The sequence below is a fragment of the Oryctolagus cuniculus genome, chromosome 2 (assembly GCF_051225735.1).
Source record: "Oryctolagus cuniculus isolate XC-2025 breed Fujian yellow rabbit chromosome 2, ASM5122573v1, whole genome shotgun sequence".
Taxonomy (NCBI): Eukaryota; Metazoa; Chordata; class Mammalia; order Lagomorpha; family Leporidae; genus Oryctolagus; species Oryctolagus cuniculus.
Window position 1 is genome coordinate 13,656,488 of NC_142868.1, and position 22,927 is coordinate 13,679,414.

At 38.9% G+C, this 22,927-nt stretch overlaps 1 long non-coding RNA gene across 3 annotated transcripts in view; it reads left to right on the top strand.

Moving 5' to 3' along the window:
* Positions 1–2,016: 2,016 nt before the first annotated feature.
* The window catches only part of LOC149127691 (uncharacterized), a 405,872-nt gene continuing 384,961 nt past the window's right edge, over positions 2,017–22,927 (top strand). For 2 of the 3 annotated variants that reach the window (XR_016229785.1, XR_016229787.1), the window contains exon 1: positions 2,025–2,316. This is a non-coding gene — a long non-coding RNA (uncharacterized LOC149127691). Of the gene's footprint in view, positions 2,317–22,927 lie in introns of all 3 variants that reach the window. The other variant, XR_016229786.1, reaches the window with a different exon arrangement.

The window sequence follows — 22,927 nt, forward strand, 5'->3', positions numbered from 1 at the left end:
AAGTGTTTGTGAATTCTGTCTCTAAAAACCCAGGTACACCTATCCAAAGGGAAACTCAGAGAAGCTGGAAATTGAATTTTCACAGAAATAAACCCAAGTCCTAGTGCTGGCTTTTCTAAAAGTTACATGTCTTTCACCAATTCACTTGATTTTCTGTAAAATGAAGGACTGAGTACAGGTTGTTTCCAAAGTTCCTTTCAGGGTCCATGTTCTAGAATTCTGACATTCTGTGGACAGAGACACAAATCAGCATTTAATTATAAGTTTGAAAAGTCATCTAGGGGGCCATTTCCATCTGTTCCTGAAGTCTTAAACCTTTATTAATTACTTGTTTCTCAAGGCCACTTGTGCTGGTGGGGAGAGGAAAAGAAACAGAGGGACCCCCTTTGGACCACAAGCCCTTCACCTCTGGTTTCTAAATGAAAAATGTTCCCCAGGATTTGGGGGGCCAGATGGTAACACTTTTGAAGACACACTAAGGATTTGAATTCTGGTTCATATTAAATATCAAATGTAAATTATTAATCTGTAGCAGATGTAAGTGTATATTATTACACTGCATTAAACATTGATGTTGTAAAGACTAGCCTGTGAATCACACGGACTTGCTGGGGATTATCACTAGTCCCATCACCAAAATCCAGACTGAGAATTAAAATAGGTTAGGCAAATATCTTTAGAGGAACTTTTATCATTAAAGTTAAATGCAAAGAATATGAGTACTGTTCAAAATAAATGATAATAACATTTAGCAAGGTCTTGCTATGTGTTAAGTACTCTTCTTGGTGGTTTACACACATTGATAAGTTTACATTTCTTGGGCAGTACTAGAGGTGCTTACTACTGTCATGGGACAACCTTTATTAAGTACCAACTATATGCTGAAAATTGATGTAGAAATAGAATACAGAGATGGGGTAACACATTGTCATAATTTGTATCAAACTTACTTTCTGGTGAGATGAGATTATATGTCTCTAAAAAAATAAATTAACAAAGAGGGATATGTGTTGTGAAGTAGGCAGAGCAGAGTTATATAACACTGAGGGACTAGTCCAGGGAGGATAGGTTTCTAGGGCAATTTTTTTAACAGCAAATTCCTAAAAACAACTGAATAAATAATTTTCAAATGACCAGTGTATTAAAATATCAAAATTTGCCAAAATTTGTTTTAATTAACTACCTATAAGCCTTACAATCGTATGCATTTCTTCAAGATCACCTAATGTGCAGTATTATTTTGGAATTACAGTTTCTCTTTTTTAACAATTTTTTGAAAGGCAGAGTGAGAACGAGCTCGAGAGTGAGAGCAAGAGCAAGAGCAAGATGGGGAGGAGGGAGAGAGAGAGGGAGAGAGGGAGAGAGGGAGAGAGGGAGGCAGGGAGGGGTTTCCATATGGTACATCATTTCCCAAATAGCTATAATAGCCAGATCTAGACCAGGATAAAGCCAGGAACTCCATCCAGGTATTCCATATAGACCCAAGTACTTGGACTATCTTCTGCTGTCTTCCCAGGTGCATTAGCAGGAAGATGGATCAGAAGTAGAGTATCTGGGACCTGAACCAGGACTTTGATATGAGATGTTAGCATCTTAAGTGGTGGCTTAACCAGCTGTATCACAATGCCAGCCCCAGAATGACAGATTTCTGAATATTGTGTTTTAACTGTCATACATGCCACCAATGCCAAAAATAGAATAAATGATTGAATGAGTTTCTGTTTTCCAAAGCATTTGCCAGTCAGTCTATAGTTCTTTTTTTTTTCCTTCTCCCAATATATAGTTCTGTATTTGCCTATTTGCCTCAACTTGCCTATGAAAGGCTTAAAATAATTTGTAGAGAGACAAGCTGGGCATCTCCAGTGCAAAACTGAAAATAAAATAGAATAGATACACTGTCTGGGAATAGCTGCTTTCACTTTCTTTAAGTGGTTCTGTGGTGCAATGAGCAGGCCACGCCAAGATGGTGCTGGGGCACGAGTGAGACATGCGCTCCGCTGCAGAGAATGGCGCCGGGATCCACCTGGCAAAGGAGTCTGCTTAGCAACAGGCAGTGATTGGTTATGGCATGGCCCTCTTTCTGAACTGATTGGCTGCCTTGGCTATATAAGCACATGTACTTCCTGAAATAAAACGAGTCTGTGGGATGCTCACCTCTAGTTCGCCTTCATCCAGTGCTTTCCCAGTGTCTGTTGTGACTCTGCACCTTCTTACCTCCAACCACCACGGGAGAACCCGAACGAGACAACATGTGGCGCCCAACGTGGATTCGCCCGTGAGTGGATTTTGAACTCAGAGTGTTCTCCTGAAGATTCGGTAAGCAGCCCCTCAGTGTTTTGTGTGCTGACGGCTCTGAGGGTGAGCACAGAACCCCCTCCTACGCCCCTTTCCTTGTCCTTGTCCTGGTCCTCAGTCATGGTGACCCAGTGTTAGGCACACACTGCCTGGAGGTGTAATGCCACCCCTGAGTAACTGCCCACAGCCACATCTGCTACAGTTTTATGCCTTGCCAACTCCGGTCAGCTGCTAGAACAGCCTACAGCCTACTGCTCCTGATTACCATCCTCCTCATTCCTGCCCCCAGTTGAGCAAGCTCACCTGTGGTCTTCTTAGCGGGCTGGTTAGCCTATGATGGGTAGGATCCCCTAGGGGACAACCTAAGACAGGCACAGATGTATGAAGAGTCCATATGGAAACGGGGTCAACAATGGCCATGAATCATACCTCCCATTGCTCAAAAATAAACAAAAAGGAGAAATGTGGTGGAATGAGCAGGCCGAGCCAAGATGGCGCTTGCGAACAAGCGAGATGTGCGCTCAGCTGCACAGAGAATGGTGGCGGGATCCACCTGGCAAAGAATTCTGCTTAAAACAGGCAGTGATTGGTTACAGCGTGGCCCTCCCTCTGACCTGATTGGCTGCCTCAGCTATATAAGCACATATACTTCCTGAAATAAATGAGTCTGCGGGCTGCTCGCCTCTAGCCTGCTCTCACCTGGCTCCTAGCGTCTGTGTAGTGACTCCATGCCTTTTTACCCCCAACCACCATGGGAGAACCCAAATGAGACAACAGGGTTCAACGTTTCCTCTCCCAGGGTACCACTAGCAGAATGACCTTGTTTCTGTCTCTAGAATAGTATCATCTTTGGACCTTTCTCTACTCTTTTAGGACTGTTTGCTAGCACACAACTCTGACTGCCATAGGAGCCAGTGAAGCCCTCAGTTTTTATTTTTGTTTACTTCATAACTAATAAAGATTGCGAACTGTATGTTGCCTCAATATTGCTGTCCTTTATTACAGAGCCTGGAAAGTCAGAAGTGACATTGCTTTAACTATTTTGTAATTATGGTGTAGGTATGAACCAGGTTCATCCAATTTGCATGTTTATGTCTGGACAGTATGTCATGCAGAGCCCAACATTTCTAACACATTGTGTTGGTGAGGTGTGTAAGGAGGCTGTGGGGTATTTCTAACACTCAGTGCAGTATGATACACAAACAATAGCAACAGTAATGGTCCCTCCAGGGTTGTCCATGGCAGACTTGAATGTTTTTTGAATGCTTTCTACATAGCTCCATGAATTCAGGGTTGTGTAGCCTAGATCTGCTCATTTGAATCTTCCAAAGATTCCATGAAACACATAGTAGCTTTTACTAAATTACTTTATTCTTGGGCTAACTGTAATGGATTCTATTGTTCAACTAAGAACTCTGTTCCACACACCTGATGTATCTGTATTTTATTGAAATACTTGATGAAAGAAAGTTTTGGATGAAGGATGCTAAAACGGTGGAAGGCCGGTGCCGTGGCTCATTAGGCTAATCCTCCACCTTGCGGTGCCGGCACACTGGGTTCTAGTCCCGGTCGGGGCGCTGGATTCTGTCCCGCTTGCCCCTCTTCTAGGCCAGCTCTCTGCTATGGCCTGGGAGTGCAGTGGAGGATGGCCCAAGTCCTTGGGCCCTGCACCCGCGTGAGAGACCAGGAAAAGTACCTGGCTCCTGGCTTCAGATCAGCGCGATGGATGCGCTGGCCGCAGCGCACCAGCTGCAGCGGCCATTGGAGGGTGAACCAACGGCAAAAGGAAGACCTTTCTCTCTGTCTCTCTCTCTCACTGTCCACTCCTGCCTGTCAAAAAAATAAAAAATAAAAAAAAAAAGTCAATAAAATGGTGGAAAAACTAGTACTGAATTCACTTGAGGGGAATTAATTCATACCATATAGGAAGCTACTCTCTTTTCCTAAATCTAGTTGTCTCTTCCTTCCTTCTTACATTTCCTTTATTAAATATAAGACAGTTTCCCATCTATAAAATGAAAATCACAACTATGACCATCATCAAGTCCTATTTTTTAAAAGATTTATTTATTTGAAAGGCAGAGTTACAGAGAGGCAAAGGGAGAGAGAGAGAGAGAAAGGGAGACAGGTCTTGCATCTGCTGTATCACTCTCCGCCAGATGGCTGTAATACCTGGAGCAATGCTGATCTGAAGCCAGGAGCCAGGAACTTCTTCCAAGTTCCCCACATGGGTGCAGGGGCCCAAGGATTTGGGTCATCATCTACTGCTTTCCCAGGCCATAGCAGAGAGCTGGCTCAGAAGTGGAACAGCTGGGACTTGAACTAGTACCCATATGGGATGCTGGCATTGCAGTCAGAATCTTTACCCCCATGCCATAGTGCTGGCCCCAAGTCCTATTGTTTTAAGTAAAATGTTTAGAATACTATATGTTCCGTAGAATGACTTAATAATAATGTTTGGAGGGACTGAATAATTATGTCTAAGATAACACTAGAGGAGAGGAGTTGATGTCTTTAATCCAGGAATTACAGGTCTGGGTGAAAGAAACAGGACTAGGAAATGGCATCTCTGAGTCAGGGGCATAAAAGACTGCAGAATATTCAGGGAGCTGTAACGGTTTCTGCATGAATTTTTCTTGGGTTAGGACAGAGGCTTTTGGAGGGGGATAAATAGACTAGAGAAAGATAGGGGCTACATCACAAAAAATATGCAAGACTTTTGCATAGTGAGACAACCCTGATAGCCCACGGACCCCAGGCAAGTTACAAGGAATTATGCCTGCCTTCTTGCCCAGTATTGACTCAGCTCCCGCTTTCTGCCATGTGCATAGCATACTTGTTAGCTACTTGGTGGCAGATTCCTGATCTAATGATCTAATGCATCTCTCATAAACATTGAAGAGATTGGCTAAATACATATTAAGATATGATGGAAATAGGAATAATTATTTTAAAAGTTGTGATAAATATATTCTTGAAAAATTATGGTAACTGGGTGATTGAGTCCTTGGGCTCTGACACATTTCCTCATGCAATTATACTCTAGTAAAAATTGCCAATAAACTTTGGAAAGATCTGTGAATTCAATAACAGGACTCCAAACTTCCTTCCCATCATGCTTTGAGTTTGTGAAATAGTGCTGGAATTCCACGTCCCCTCCCCTTCCCTTCCTTCTCTCCCTCTTCTTTATCCTCATTTTCATCTTTACTATCATCTTCTGTCACTAAGTTCAAATTTTCTAATGAAGTGAGCAATCAACATCTTGTTTAGTCTAGAACTATGTCAGTTTCTAGAAATAGTCCTTTATTCAAATAATTGATTTCATGATTTTGTGAGATGCTGAATCTTGCCTTGCCTTATAATACCTATCCATTTACTGTAACTACTCAATTGCTATTAGCTCAGAGAATGTTATTTTTGTCACATAATCATAAAAAACCTAAGTAGTCATAGGTCAATGACAGGAGAAATGGTGATTTTGTGAGTCTAGACAGTTCAAACGTGATTTTGTTTTATTTTGTTGAAAAAAAAGTGTTAAAACTGAAAACATATTTTACCAGCCACCTCCTTTCTTGCCTGTTTGAAAGTCCATATGTTCTTTAGAGAAAAATTGAATTCAGCTTCTTTTGAGTCTTTGCAAAATTTTAAAGGACTATTTGATGTACAAGATTTCCAGGTCATCAGAAATCAGACCTAGAGTCAATTGCTTGGACAAAGTTCAAATTGTATTATCCCAACACTTTGAAAAAAGTATTTGGGTCATTTTTTAAAAGTTCAATCCTTTTTGTAGGCTATTTGGAAGTAGATTCACACATTGGTATGGCGTATTTACACATTGCTTATTTTGCAGTCGATTTTAGTAACTCATAAGTGTTATGTGTACATTCAGCATTTGACAAACATGTTTTGCTTACAACTAGCATCTGAGTGTTGTAGCTTTCATGATTTTCCTGTTCATGATGGAGTGGTTTGATTTACTTAGTAGAATATATTTTTCTATCTAAGTCAAGCAATGTTGAGAGAAAATAAACAATTGAAGGTTATTAAATAGATATGGTCCTCCTAAAATCTTTATTTGTTATGAATTTGGCAGGAATCTGTTTATTTTAGTATCTGAGCCCAGCTTGAGATCCAGTGCATGAAGACAGCATTTAGGAGTCAGGAAGGAATTGACTTCCAATATCTGCCTTCTCACTACCTGACTGGGTGACCCTGGGAAGGCATTCTATTTTTGTTTGTTTGTGTGTTTGCTTTTTTCCCCCTCTGTGGGCCTGAGTTTTCTCATTCAAAACAAAAGGAGATCATAGCATTGTTTTCAATTTTTTCAGAGACCAATGGTTCCTAAAACTAAGGTATTCAAAGTTACCTTTCTTTTATAGGTTTTATGTATGATGATTCTTTGGCAAATTGGTGCCAGTTTGAGTCCGCATTGCTCCACTTCTGATCCAGCTCCCTGCTAATGTGCCTGGGAAAGCAGCAAAGGATGGCCAAGTGCTTGGGTCCCTGCACCCATGTGGGGGATCTGGAGGAGACTATTGGCTCCCGACTTCAGATCAGCTCAGCTCCAGTTATTGTGGCCATTTGGGGAGTGAACCAGTGATTGGAAGACCTCTATCTTTCTCTGTCTCTGTCTCTAACTCTATCTGAAACTGTCTTTCAAATAAGTAAAATAAAATCTTTAAAAAAAAAAAAAACTCTGCTGCTACAAAACAAAAGTGAAGAAACTTTAGTGTTTTAGATATTTTAAAAATTTTAAATTTGTCTCCTTTTAACTTATTTAAGGTATTAGTGATTACTATGACTTACCATAGGTCTGTGGGATCATGACACCATGATATGAAACCATGATATGTGTCTTTTTACTTAAAGTTTTGGAAGAAGTGATACATGGACATGGCTGTTTAAATAGAAATTTGGTTTTAATTCTGTTTTTACAAATTTTGTTTAAGGTATATAAGTTTCATGTATTTCATATATACAGATTTAGGAACATGGTGATACTTCTCATGCTGCCCTCCCTCCTGCCCATTCTCCAACACTTCTTCCTACTCTCTCTATTATTCTCACTCTTAATTTTTGCAAGTATCTATTTTCAATATACTTTATACTCATAAGGTTAACCCTATACTAAGTAAAGCATTCAACAAATAGTATAAAGAAAAAAAAAACACTGTTCCTCAACATTAGAAACAAGGGCTGTCAATAATCATTGACTCTTGAAATGTCCATTTCACTTCAATATATTACATTTTGGGTACTCTATTATTTACCCCAGATCAGGGAAAACATGGTATCTGTCTTCGTGGGACTGACTTATTTCACTAAGTATAATGGTTTCCAGTTGCATCCATTTTGTTACAAAAGAAAGTATTTTTTATAGCTGAGTAGTACTCCATATACCATAATTTCTTAATCCAGTCATCAGTTGATAGACATCTAGGTTGATTCCATACCTTAGCTATTGTGGATTGAACTGCTAAAAACATGGGGTACATATAACTTTTTCCATGCTCGTTTCTTTTTGTTTCATTAAATTCCCAGGAGTGGGATTGCTGGGTTTTATTTTAGGTCTAAATTCAGATTTCTAAGGTATTTCCACTGTCTTCCACAGTGGCTGGACTAGTTTACATTCCCACCAACAGTGGACTAGGGTACTTTTATTTCTCACATCCTTGCCAGCATTTGTTGTTTGTTGATTTCTGTATGAGAGACATTCTAATTGGGGTGAGATGAAACCTCATTGTGGTTTTGATCTGCATTTCCCTGATGGCTGTTGATCCTGAGCATTTTTTCAAGTGTCTGTTGGCCATTTGAATTTCCTCTCGAAAAATGTCTGTTCAAGTCCTTTTCCCATTTCTTAACTCTATTGTTCCCTTTATTGTTGTTGAATTTCTTGAGCTCTTTATAGATTCTGGACATTAATCCTTTGTCAGTTTCATACTTAGTAAATATTTCTTCCAATTCCTTTGGTTGCCTGTTCACTTTGCTGTGTTTCCTTTGTAGTGTAGAAGCGTCTCAGCTTGATGTAATCCCATTTGTCAATTTTGGCTTTGATTGCCTGTGCTTCTGGAGTATTTTCCAAGAAGTCTTTGCCTATATTAATATCTTCAGACTTTCTCCAATGTTTTCTAGTAACTCGATTTTATCAGGTCATGTATTTAGGTCTTTGGTCTATTTTGAGTGGATTTTTGTGTAAGGTGTAATGTAGGGGTCTTGTTTCATACTTCTTAACTTGGAGATCAATTTTTCCAGCACCATTTGTTGAAGAGACTCTCCTTGCTCCAGGGATTGATTTTAGCTCCTTTGTCAAAGGTATGTTGTTGAAGGTGCAAGACTTGATTTCTGCAGTTTCTATTCTGTTCCATTCTTCTACACGTCTGTTTTTGTGCTAGTACCAGGCTTTTTTGATAACTGCCCTGTAGTATGTCTTGAAATCTGGTATTGTAATGTCTCAGGATTTTGGTTCTTGACATTAATATGCTACATTCCATGTCACTGAGCCTCGGATTATTTCTCTCTTGCTTGAAAGCTGGGTGACCATATCTTCTAGGGCTAGAAATGTGCATAACCTATGAACAGCAATTCCATTCTTAGTCAAATGCCCAGTAGAAACATTTATCTATTCACCAAAAGACATACAGAAGAATGTTCAAGCAGCACTGTTTTTTATAATCTTCTTTTGGAGATTACCCAAATATTATCAACAATGGGAAGGACAAGTCTGAATTGCATTCTCATGGTGGACAATTACTGAGCAAAAAGAATGATGGATTTATAATTACATAAAACAATAGAAATGAATCCCACAAGCAAAATAAACCCCCACATAGTTCACATAGTTATGAATTTGTTAATTAATACAAAACCAGGAAAAACTAATGTATGTTGCTGGAAGTCAAGATTATGGATGCTATTGTGGAAGGAGATGGAAAAGTGGGAAGAGATCTTGGATAAAAGGGTATGGAATGTAAGCAATGAACTGCTTTGTTACCTGAGTGTTGGAGACATGTGTGTTGTTTGCAAAAATGTATAAAGCTATACTTATGACATGCACCTTTCTGTATGCAATTATATTTATTAAAATTTAAATAATATCTCTAGATTGTCTTCTCAACACTACTTTCCAAGTCTAGCGCACAAGAAAACAACATCAGCTTTGATAATACTTTATTTTCATAACATGGGCAAAACAATATTTTCTAAGTTTTGATGCTTTAATTTGGAATAATACTAGGCCATATTGATTTATCTACTCATGTAAATGATTGATTACAGTGCTTCTGTGAGTTGAAAGCTTGGAAGGTGTTGCCTGAAACCCTCTTAGGTCACTTTACAAGCTTCTCTTTCTTTTTCTAATTTTGAGTCTTCCAAATCCAAGTCCAGAGGCTTCTCTTTCTCCTCATGAAGAATTGATACAGGAATATCCATCTTGCCACAAATAAGTATAACTGGGAAAAGTACAGGAAATAGTGGTGTATAACCATTAGACAACAAGTGGGACAAGCCTGAGTTAAGAAGGTGGAAGTTGGAGTTTAGACTTAGAGTTGCTGAGAAAGCTAGAATTTGAGAGTACTTGAGAGGTGGAATTTTCACACACATATATGTGACATATATAATACATACCCATCGTGGGGGACAGAAAGAGCAAACAAGTTTCTATGAATTAGAGAGGGATTCCTTCTAGTTTTCAACTAAGTACTAATATATGCATGCATGAGAAGTGAACCATTAGAAAGCAGTGGGCTAAAAATCTGATCTCACACAGGACTGAGAATAATTTTTATTCCAATCAACTATAACTTGTTATTCTATGGCATCTGATAGTCTACAGAAAGGTAGTTAGTTGTGGTGTTAAATTAGCCCAAGAATTAAGGTTGCTCTGGATCTGCCATTACAAAAGTTGTCAGCAAGCACTGCGAGGGTTAAACTTGCTCTTTGAGTTACTTAAGTGAGTGCAATGGGAGGTTTAAGGCCCCTAAATGAGCCCATGTCCTGATCCTTGGAAACTATAAATGTTCCCTGGTAGTGAAAAAAGGTGATGGGAAGGTTTCACTGGATTATCTGTGTGATGTCTATGGAGAAAACTACACTGCACTGATCTAAGTGCAGTGATTTAAGCAGAAACTGAAGTAATATGACCACAAGTAAAGGAGTTCTGAAAGCCCCTAGAAGCTAGAAGAGACATAGATTCTCCTCTAGAGTTCCAGAAGGAACCATATTTGCTAACATCTTGACTTTAGCCCTGCAAGGCTCATTTTCTACTCTGGATTCCAGAATTGTAAGAAAATGAAGGTTTGTTTTAGCCATAATGTCTGTGGTGAAATTGTTATAGTAGCGACAGAAAACTAATACAGGAGCCAAAATAAAATGTAAGTCTTAAAAGGAATACAACAAAACATGACACTCAATAATGTAAAATTGCAGTACTTGGCATTCACTAAAAATTGCTGGGCATGTAAAGACATTGAAATATGATGCACTTCAAGAAGTTGCAGCCTCCAGGTTTTTCTCCGTCTTATCTAGTCAACAGATAGCCTGTGGTAATTCATAAAAATCACCAAGCGACATCAAACTCAAATTACAGAAAATCACTGAGAAAAAGAAGGGTCTCAAAAGAATGGAAAGTGAAAAAAAGATACATTACAAACTGAGGAGTAAAGATAGGAATGATCGAAACTTCTTGTCAAAGACACACATCGCTAAATGGTGAAACTACTGGCATCAGTGCTGTAGCTCAGTGGGTTAAAGTCTCAGCCTGTGGTGCCAGCATCCCATATGGGCACCGCTTCAAGATCTGGCTGCTCCACTTCCAATCCAGCTCCCTGCTAATGTGCCTGGGAAAACAGTGGAGGATGGTCAAGTGCACGAGCCCTTGCACCTGCATGGGAGACTGGAAGAACCTCCTGGCTCCTGGCTTTGACTTGGCCCAGCTCTGGCTATTGTGGCCATTTGAGGAGTGAACCATTAGAAGGAAGATCTCTCACCTCTCTCTCTGTCTCTCCCTCTCTCACTGTAACTCCGTCTTTCAAATGAATAAATAAATCTTTTTTTAAAAGACAAAACTATCAACTAGAATTTTATACTCCATCATAATATCTTTAATATTTTAAAGAAAATGTGGTATTTACACAATAGAATATTATTTAACTATAAAAACAAGAATGCAGTTCTACCATTTGCAGCAGAATGGATGCAACTGGAGGACATCATGTTGAGTGAAATAAGCTGTATCCAGAAAGACAAATACTGTATGTTCTCTTTTATATGTGGGAACTAAAATTTTAAAAGCAAAAATAAAAGTAAAAAAGAAGAAAAATGTCTTTATCAGTATTTCTGCAAATGTAGTTTTATAAAACTTTGTTTTATACCTTTGTGAAACCAATTGTCAACAATGTTATATAACTATAGTTTTAATGATCTGTAATTACCTTAAAATTCACTGTATATGAGTGAAGTGGTCATTTTTCCATTCAATTATTGTTTGTAGCTGCTGTCTATATTCCCACTAAAATAGGGTCTTTTTGCTTTTTTACTTGTTTAACTTATTATTCAGTGAGAAAAAAATTCTCAGGCAGAAGGAAAATAAAAACAAATTGAAATTTGGATCTACAGAAAAAAATAAATTTTGCCAGAAATTGCAAATATGTGAGTAAATACAACCTTTCCTATTATTTTTCAAATCTTTTAAAAAAGATAATTGACTACTTCAGACTAAGGAACAAAAACAAACAAATAAAACTCAATAAAACTACTTGAGCCACCTAAGAATGTTATTGACCTACAATAGTCAGTATTCCAGTTTGCTTGAGATGGATCAAGTTGTTCAGTGTAAATTTGCTGTGTCAATTGCCTGTGAGGACAGTCAGCTCTGAAGCTTCCTAGATTCTAAGGCTATCATTGCCACAAAGTACAGTGACTGGAACCACGTATAGCTGGGCTGGGTTACCCATTAAAAATAACTGCTATGTATTACTGTCTAGTCTTGCTTTCTGACAAACGGAGGCCAGGAGACACAGCTAGCATCCTTTATCTGGCAGACATGGAAGTGGGTTTTAGGTGAGAAGAGCAGAATGAGAGGGAGTATCCTTGTGAAGATCAAACTCAGTAGCTTGTCTGAAATGAAGTTACCAAAAATTACACTATGGCGAAACAGAGAGGAGTTGATAAGACAGTAAGTTCAAAATAGATACTAAAATTAACACTTGGAGTGACTTTGGTTTGGAAGAGTAGGTAGCTATGGTGACTTTTTTATTTGGTTCCTATGGTTGCAACTCCCCATGAGGAAATATTAGAAGCATACCTTCAATTTAAGAAAATGCAAACTAATTTCTGATGATGGAAAGCAGATCAGTGGTTGCCCGAGGACTTGGGTGAGCAAGGAAGGACTGGGGGATGTATTTCAAAGCGGCATGAGGAAACTGATTTTGGGAGAAATGGATATGCTCATTATCTTGATTACGGTGATCATTTCACAGATGTATGCATGTGTCAAAACTTATCTTGCTGTAAACTTTAAACATATGCAGTTCATTGTTTGTTAATTGCATCTAAATAAAGCTGTTAGCTTTCTTCTCCTGCTCGCTTAAGCAATGAACATTGCATCACAGAGATGACTTTTATTTCATTTCATTAGTACATTTCATTCATTAGTACAAAGTCCACTCCTTTGGAGTTATACTTAGTACTTATGGAAAGTTGCAAGCATTTCAAAAGGTTTAATTGACATAAGATGCAAATCAGGAATTCAATTTGGGTATGCCAGCGAGCTCCAGAGGGGAAGTTTGGGTTTAGATGGTTACATGGGGAGCCGTAGCTTCTCCTGTCTAATTTTCTGCTCTTGTCTCTATCCAGGACTCTTCAAGTACTAATATTCTCATATTCCTAGCATCTAGCTGGCTCAGTGTTCCCTGTCAGTGTCTACCTTTTGTTGAACTAGAATACATGCATGCAAATACTATGCAAATGAACAATATTCACATTGCAATTATTTTCTAAAGATGGAGCCATTTGATTTTGATGACTGTATCAGTGATAAAAATTTTGAGAGTTGAATTTAGTTTATTAGGACATTCATTCTAACCAAGACGTATTGTTTCTTTTTAATCAATATTACTTGGTCTCTTCAGTAGGTGAAGTGCTGGAAAAAGCAAAGCCCTTTAAATCAGATAGCGCTAGCAGGTCCAAATCTTTCATAGACAAAATCTGTAACCATAGATAAGTTGTTTAAATTTTCTTGCAGTTCCCTCAAGTGTGAAATGGAGTCCATAAAAGCTTTCCTGAAGGGCTTTTTTGTGGAGGTTGGGGGGCTAATATTAGTGATAGTGCTGGTAAAGTGCCTAGCATAACACCTAAATGTACTGATATGAGATGTTAATAACAGAGGAAGTAAGTTGAAGGATATATGGGAACTCTTTGTTTTGCTACTTCACAGATTTTGCTTTGTAAATTTAAAAGCATTTCAAAGTGAAATATTTTTAAAACCAATAAACAATAGGGAACTTTTTAGTTTGTAAACACAAGCAGATTTCATGAGTTTTATTATAAAATCACTTTTTTTTTTTTTTTTTTTGACAGGCAGAGTGGACAGTGAGAGAGAGAGACAGAGAGAAAGGTCTTCCTTTGCCGTTGGTTCACCCTCCAATGGCCGCCGCTGCAGCCGGCGCACCGCGCTGATCCTGGCAGGAGCCAGGAGCCAGGTGTTTTTCCTGGTCTCCCATGGGTTGCAGGGCCCAAGCACCTGGGCCATCCTCCACTGCACTCCCTGGCCATAGCAGAGAGCTGGCCTGGAAGAGGGGCAACCGGGACAGAATCCGGCGCCCCAACCGGGACTAGAACCCGGTGTGCCGGCGCCGCAAGGTGGAGGATTAGCCTATTGAGCCACGGCGCCGGCTCTAAAATCACTTTTTTAATGTTAAAATTAGGACCAGGATTTTATATTTCTGTTCCTGCTTCTGTCCCCTGCTTTTCCTCTTATATTTATACCTATTACAATGTCCTCAATTCTTTGTTCCTTGACAAGTGAAACACTAATTTTAGCTTTCCTGAAGTTAGTTCTTTCATGGTGAATTCTTCCCCTGTCCCCCTCCTCCACCCAAGTCTCATTTTTTCTTTGTTTCCAAGCCAAGACAAAAATGTTGGCTATGGAAAATATTTATTGGGTGCCATTTAGACAAATATAAGAATCTGATTGAATACTCTCCTCCGCTGTCAGTTGAAACTAAACACGGAGTTGCCATGGATACCGGTTGCTTGGCCTCTGCTCCAACACATTAGAGCCTTTTTAGTTCAACAATGTGCAAACCACAGATGTTGCCATGCATTGTATTAATAATCAGCTTGGATCTCTTAGCAGAGGAAGATCTTGGGTTTGTTTTAGCAGAGAGAGATCCAAATTCTCCTATGGAAAAAAATGCCCTTGTGTCTTGCATTGCATCCTCAGGTATAGTTGGTGACCTCTACGGACACACTCTTTACCTTTCTCTTTGCTTCATTTACTCTAGATAGACTACTCTTTTGATATTTGTTTTGAATGAGAATCTCTCCTGCATATTTTGTGAAAGACTACAGAAGCCTCTGCTAGGAAAATTGCACACAGCGTTGGATAGGACTTTAAAACAAGGCGTAATCAAAGGAGAAAGAATACAAGCCAAGTATCAGGTTCCACGGGAAAGTCAGAGTGGAGTCAAGGCAGAGAGATCCCATGTTGACACAGAAAGTCCTGTTTTCCTATTTTTTACCTGTATGTCCTTGAGCAATGAAACAACGTAAGCCTTTGTCTCCGCATTCCACTGCCTCTGCCATTTGTAAGGCCCTTTGTGATTGTGTGTGACCCACCTGGATAATATCGAGTTCATTTCCTACTTGAAGAACAGTTGATTAGCAATGATTAGCAACCTTAATGCCATCTGCAACCATAGTTCCTCATTGCCATGTAACATTCACACAATCTACGGATCCAAAGATACATGTGGACACCTTTGGGAATGGGATATTATTCCACAATGCAGTGATGCAAAAAAAAAAAAAAAACTTTTTTACTGCCTATAAATGTCCATATCTTGTTTATGAATTTCCTTTCCACTGTTAACAAAAGAATCATTTCTAATGATCTGTAGATTTTCTCAGCCTCTTTTGAGAAATGTTCATTGAATTCCTATCTGTTACTGTTTTTTTTTTTTTTTCTTTCATAGATGAACTTTTTCACTTCTCCCTCTCAAGTTGGTGTCAGGGCAATTAAAAGCTCAGGTGACTTCATGATGCTGTGGGCATTAGAACTGCTCTCTGCATCTCAGACAGTGCTGAAGGAGATTGGGGAATCCCCTCTCCAACCCTCCATGTACAAATACACAGCACTACTGGCTTTGCTCTGCTGTGATGGCCTGAACTTGTTACTTGTGAGAAATGTTTTCTCTTCTAATGCATAGAGTGTGTTAAATGATAGATTATTCAGCAATAAGTGGCACAAAATCCTTCCAAAAGCAATGTTTTCATTAGCAAGATATTTAATACAGAAATATTTTGTGCAAGAAATATTTCCCTTGCTCCTGCCATCAGCTGGAGTGTGATGCCTGCACTCACAATGACAGTCCTGTTGCCCTAAGGCTTCTCTAAGCTGCTGCATATATCATGGCTAAAGCAATGTTATGATTTTCTACCCTATTGATACCTTATGCTATTTAGACAATTAGAATTCCAATCTGAGCAGTATTTATAAGAAAAGCTTATTCTTCTAAATAAGATATTTGTGGTTATTAAAAAGAGAAGGGTTATTCAATTACCTCATTGAAGTCATGATCACAAACTTAATAGAAACAACAAAATCCAAATGTCTTCTCTTTCTACAAATTTCTGGTTGTCAGGAATAATTATAAGTCATAAGGGAGTTGCCTCAGAAGCACTGTGAACCACATTGATTTGATTTTTCTTCCCTGTCGCGCTGCATCACTATGAAGAATGCATCATTTATTGTTAGCCATCGGCAGAGCTCATTGTCAGAGGAGAGGTAAACACAAATTGGATTTTTCAGCCAGCCTAGTGTGAAATATGTGGCAAGCAAAGTTTTGTTATGAGTGACTCAGGTTCTTCTGCTCTGGTTATGCACAACAATGACGCAATATTACAGTGTGATGGAGGAAAATTAATTGTGGACGTCAGCACTGGACACAGTGGCAATGATGCTAATGGAAGCAGAGGGAGAGGACAGAAGCCAATTCTTACTAAACTCTAATAGTGTGATGTGTGGGATTATTTTATAAGTAAGCTTTCTTTGTCTTCACTTAAACTCTGCGAGGATGGGAGTACTAAAAGGGACATGGAATAGCAACTGTCTATCTCTTTTTCATACTACCCACATTCAATCTATTTGAAATTCTAATGATTTCTGTATGTTTCTAATTTTGCCACTGTAGTCCAGTCTACCACTAACTCTTGCCTGGACACCTGTCACTGCTCTTTAAACAGCCCTTTCTTCCTGTTTCTCTGCCTTGTATTTTCAATTTACTTACATGCATTTTAAAGCATAAGTTGTATCAGTCTTGATTAAATCCCCCAATATCTTTTCAAAATACTCAGAATAAAATGTTGTATCAGGCAGGATGGATTAAGTTTCTCAGAAAAAAGTGTCTTTTCCTGAATGCTGCTCTCTGATGTAGATCTGCCTGGGCGCTCTAGTTCTCATCAGCTCTCAGGGACCTCTGTTGATGGAGGTTTCACTTGGGCCAATGCTGCCATGATCACAGAGGCAAGGTAAACAGATGGGGTTTATTCCATGATGACTTTTTCAGCTTTTACCTGGAAGTGACCCATATCTTTGGCTTCTCAATGTTTTTTGATCAAAGCAGATAACATGGCCTCACTTGCATAGAGGATTGCTGTCATATCACATCTCACTGAATAAGAGAATAAAAAATTTTCTTAACCCTACTACAAATAAAGTCATTATCATAGTCCACAAAGTTGGGTTTGACTTGGATTTCATCTCCCTTCATCATCCTCTTTGTGATGATGGGTTGAGGAATTTTTACAGACTCTTTCCTCTGCCTGGAGGAAGTAGCTCTTTCTCCCTGTGTGTGGCTTGATTGACTTTTAAAGTTATTAAAATCTCACTCTTTAAATGGTCCAAACTTGACAGAGCTTTCCTTCCTCTGTCTGAATTCTTATCATTGTGCCACCTATTTTTATTATTTTTTCTTTCTTTACATTTCCTTGTATTTACTTATTTTTAAATGCTTGCTTTTTTTTTTTCTTAGCAGGATGGGATTTGGGGATTTCTCAACTCAAGTTTTTGGTTAGCTTTTTCATTAATTCATTCATTCACTCATTCACTTCAGTTTCTGGAGATGCAAAGAAAAATGACATCATGTCTACTCTTAAAGTACTCACAGTTTGAAGACTTGACAGCCATAAAACCACAAATCACTACAAACTAGTAAAATATTTGACCATGGCCTTGTCTAAATATGATCAGAGTCGGTGAACTCAGGGGGCTTCCATAGCCTTGGCAGCTCATGACAAGAGCCTAGGGTGATTACTGAGGCCATAAACAAGAGTGTCAATTTGTTAAGTCAACAACAGGAGTCACTGTGCACTTACTCCTCATGTAGGATCTTTGTCCTTAGTGTGCTGTACATTGAGATTTAATGCTATAACTAGTACTCAAACAGTATTTTTCACTTTATGTTTCTGTGTGGGAGCAAACTGTTGAAATCTTTACTTAAAATATGCTAAACTGATCTTCTGTATATAAAGAGAATAGAAAATGAATCTTGATGTGAATGGAAGGGGAGAGGGAGTGGGAAAGGGGAGGGTTGCGGGTGGGAGGGACGTTATGGGGGGAAGCCATTGTAATCCATAAGCTGTACTTTGGAAATTTATATTCATTAAATAAAAGTTAAAAAAAATAAAAAAATAAAATAAAAATAAAATAGGTATTACCCATAAGTACATTAAAAGGTGTTTAACATCTTTAGTCAGCATATAAATGTAAATCAAAATCAAAATGAGATACCACTTCACATCCACTAGGATGGCTACAAGCAGAAGGTGGGCAATAGCAAGCATTGGTAAGAATGTGTGGGAAACTGGAGGCCTTGTATGTGGCTCATGGAAATATAAAATGGTGCAGCCAACTTGGAAAAGATTTTGGCAAATGTTAAATATAGAGTTACCATATGGTCTGATAATTCCACAACTAGCTATGTATTCAAGAGAAATAAAAACATATACTCACACAAAACTTGTGCATGAATAGTTCATAACAGCCCAAAGGTGAAAACAAGCCAAAAGGCTATTAGCTAATGCAAAGATAAGCAAAATGTGACATGCCCATTTGAAAGAATGTTATTCAACCTTGAAAAGAACTGAAGTGTTGATACATGTTACAGCATGGGCAAACCTTGAAAATTTCATGTTGAGTGAAAGAAGCTAGGTACCAAAGGTCATGTATTGAATGATACCATTAATAGGAAATGTTCTGAAAAGGTGAATCCATAAAACACTAATTATATTAATGGCTTTCAGGAATTCAAGTTAGGAAAAATAGGGAGTGATTGCTAATGGGTATAGTTTCTTTTTGTGTGTGATGAGAATATTCTGGAATTAGATGGATAATGGCTATACAGTTTTAGAAAATAATGAAAAAATATTGAATTGTACACTTTAAAAGAGTGATTGTTTTAAAAATATTTATTTGAGAAGAAAGGGTGAGATGGAGAAAGAAAGAAAAAGAAACAGAGAAAGCATCTCCAAATATGGTTTAATGTGCAGGTGCCCACAATGAGTGGTGCCGAATCCAGGAGATGAGAATCAATCCAAGTCTCCTACGAGCCATCACTGTTGTCTTCAGGGTCTCCATTAACAGAAAGCTGAAGTCAGGCACCAGAGCCGGGAATCAAACCCAGATACTTCCATATGGAATGGAATTTTAACTGCAAGGCTGACCACCCTCTTCAAGGGTAAATTTTTTAAGGATAAGTGAATGCTTTTATTGGGTGCTTGGAAATGACAAAGATAAAATCAAACAATGTAAAACTGTGTGCTTCTATTTTGTTAATTCATCAAAAGACTTGGTAAATATTGATGCACCAGCAATTGTGTTTTTATATAGTAATATTAAAAAGTATTCATTCATTGAATTTGTAAATTAAAGTCAGATGATGCTTATTTTAAATTTTTAATAGCCTCTGCATATCTCATAGCCAAAACTAAAACTAATTTTCAATATCTAAAGTGAATTTTCCCTATCAAATATAAAAAAAGTAACAACCATGCTAAATTTATATTCTGGCTAAAATTTTTCCTTACAAGAAGCTTGAGGTAAATTTTGTGTCATGCATATTATTATGCATTTTTTAATGGTGTTTGAGTTAGTCTAGTGAGTTTTTTATGTTCACGAATTTTACTTTCCCCCATTGTCAGAAGGTTCTGTCTGCCTGCCTCAAACATCAGCCCTTACCTCACTCATCCTCCTTCTTGTACTAAGCTCTAGCCACTCTGAACTTCCTTTTGTTCCTCAGAATTCCCAGCTGGTGCCCTGGGAGAGGCTTTTCAGAAGATTCTGCTTCTAGGATGCTAGTGACAAATGACTTCTTGCCTTCTAAAACCTAGTTCTAATGTTACTTCCTAGGGGAGGCCAGCACAACTAGGCATAGAAATTTTCTACTCCCTTTCTCTTTCACTCTTTTCCTCATCATCATGTATTTATGTATGTATTTATTATTTATTTTCTTCAAAGCACTTATCACCATCTGCAATGCTCTTGCTCATAGTTCACGTATGGATTCTCTATCTGCTCCCAACAGAATATTTGAGGAGGGCAGAGGTTGCACCTGGCTTGCTTAGTCCTGTATCTGCAGAATCTTGAACTCCACCTAGCACTCAGAGATCTTCAATTGTGGGGAGCAACTCGGACTAGACTAAGTTACTGGAATTAAGACTTATTCTATGCATCTGCTCTCCCACAATATGGCGCTGGGAGAGGAGTAAACAACTTTTACACAGCTGCCTCCAGTTCAAGCAGTAACCTGCAGGAGCGGATCCTGCTCCTGATTGGAGGAGAGCAGCGTACTCGGCATGTGGGTAGCAGAGTTGGGATTGGTGGAAGAGGACTATAAAGGAGGAGAGAGACAACATGCACAGGGAACATCTAAGGGGCACATCCGAATAACATCTGAGCAGCCCCCGAGAGAGCCGGCCGGCGGTGTGCCGCTCCCCCGCGGAAGTGGGGAAAGTGGCAGGGGGAGCCGCCCTTCCACGGAGGTGGAAGGATCGGCAGCCCACCCAGGAAGGACCAGCAGCAAACCGGGGAAGGGCCGAGCAGACAAAAGAACAGCGCAGGGTCCTGTGTCGTTCCTCCGCGAAGAGGGGGAGCGACATTCAATAAATACCTGAGGATGAAATTTTTGAATATGTACTTTTAAAAATAGTTAGATATTCATGGGGTTGAGTACTGCACTCAGCTACTTACCTAAAATGGTACCTGCACCTTCAGCCAACAACTTTGTGCTTTGGGCATGAAAATAATGTTATTATGCAATTTAAAAGGAACAGTGACTTTAAAGTCTTTGATAGTACACAAAACAGATAGCGAGCCTTTGATAAACTTTATCTGCATGGTAAACAGTATTATTATTGTCACCTTATTTTCCTTATAACTCTTCATCTTAATAAATGGGGCATCTTGTTCAACTTTATTAACAGTTTTAGATTTTACACACACACACAGAGGAGGGAGAGAGGGAGAGAGGGAGAGGGAGAGGGAGAGAAGGAGCTCCGAAGGGAGAACAGGAGGGAGGGAGAGAATATTTTGCTCCATGTCCATCTGGGGGCTTAACAACATGATTAGAAAGTTACCTTTTTAATATTCCCTGAAGCTTGAAGGAGTTTTACTTTATACTCAGTAGAGTTAATCACTTTTATCTCTATTTTGACTAAATCCAAAGTATATATAAAATGTTAGATACATGTGCTTAGTAATTGGCCTCATCAAGGTTTTTTTTAACACCTAAAATTTTTCAGCTTGAAATAAATGTGAGTTCAGACCAATGCCAAAATACTGATAAATACCTTTTAACATATGGTTGTCTAGTTATACATGTTTTTAATACTCAAAACATTCCTTGGAAGGAATTGTGAGATAGAAGATATTTTGAAGGGAAATAGAAATTCATTTAGCACTTGTGTTAATCACTTCCCTTTAATAACAGGAGGTAATATATGCAGAAAGCCAAACCAAGTTGTTATGAATGAATAGAGGAAGATGGCAGAGAAGTGGGACATGAGTCCCCAGGGAGGCATCCTGGTAGAAACAGTTTGAAGTGCAGTATCACAGAGAACTGTAAGATGCCAAAAGGAAATATACAAAGTAGCAAATGACTTGAGTGTAGCTCAACTGCCTTGTGAGAGTGGGCAGATCTAAGTGACTCTGCCATAGTTAAACATATATTAAGTAGAATTAACTTTACTTTATCTACTTCACTGGGTTATGAGGATAAAGCAAAATAAGAATTAAAGGATTGGGAAAAAATAATGCACTTTATAAATATAAAATACACCTACTGCAAATTCTAATATTTAGAATGAAACTAACACTCATTGGCTCAGAGTTGATCTTACACTCATTGTCCTTATTCAATCTTTTTTTTGGTGGGGGGGCAGGCAGAGTGGACAGTGAGAGAGAGAGACGGAGAGAAAGGTCTTCCCTTTCCGTTGGTTCACCCTCCAATGGCTGCTGCGGCCGGTGTGCTGCAGCCGGCGCATCATGCTGATCTAAGCCAGGAGCCAAGTTTCCTCCCTGGTCTCCCATGTGGGTGCAGGTGCCCAAGGACCTGGGCCATCCTTCGCTGTACTCCCAGGCCACAGCAGAGAGCTGGCCTGGAAGCGGGGCAACCTGGACAGAATCCGGCGCCCCGACCAGGACTAGAACCCGGGGTGCTAGCGCCACACGCAGAGGATTAGCCTATTGAGCTGTGGCGCCATCCCCTTATTAAATTTTGAGGTAGGTGTTATATCCCTTGTAGAGACAGCTAAACTGAGGGTCAGGAAGGAAAAGTAACTTGTAGCATAAGAAATGGCTGAGTCAGGATTCAAACCTAGGTCTGTCTGATCTCAAGGCCCAAGCACTTCCCATGACATCATTTAGCCTCATAAAGCAAAAAAGTGTGTGGAATAGGGTTATTACCATCTGTACCAAGCATCAGTTCATCATGATAGGACATTTCTACAATATTCTGTGGGAGCATTTTAAAGAAAATGTATGTTTACCTCATCACAAATTTATTTTACATACATATTAAAAATTAGATTAATTGTCTAACACTTGACAATTTGATAAAAATCACCTAGTTTTCTTAGGGCTCACTGTGAGTACAATTAGATTGTGATGTGATGTACAAATGGAGAGTACTATTTCATTCCATTTATTTCTAAATCCTTTCTATTACTGGCTAGAATTAGCTCATATTTTGGGACTTTGTTGGTTATAAAGGCATAAGCATCTTCTGTTCTTAGTAGTTGCATTTGTATCTGTTCCCAGAGCTTTTTTCTCTAAGTTACTTTTATTATTGTACAGGTCATAGTTATGCTTTGTGCTTGGGTAAGAAATCTTATACTGAGTGACAGTGCCTCACAGTCAAGG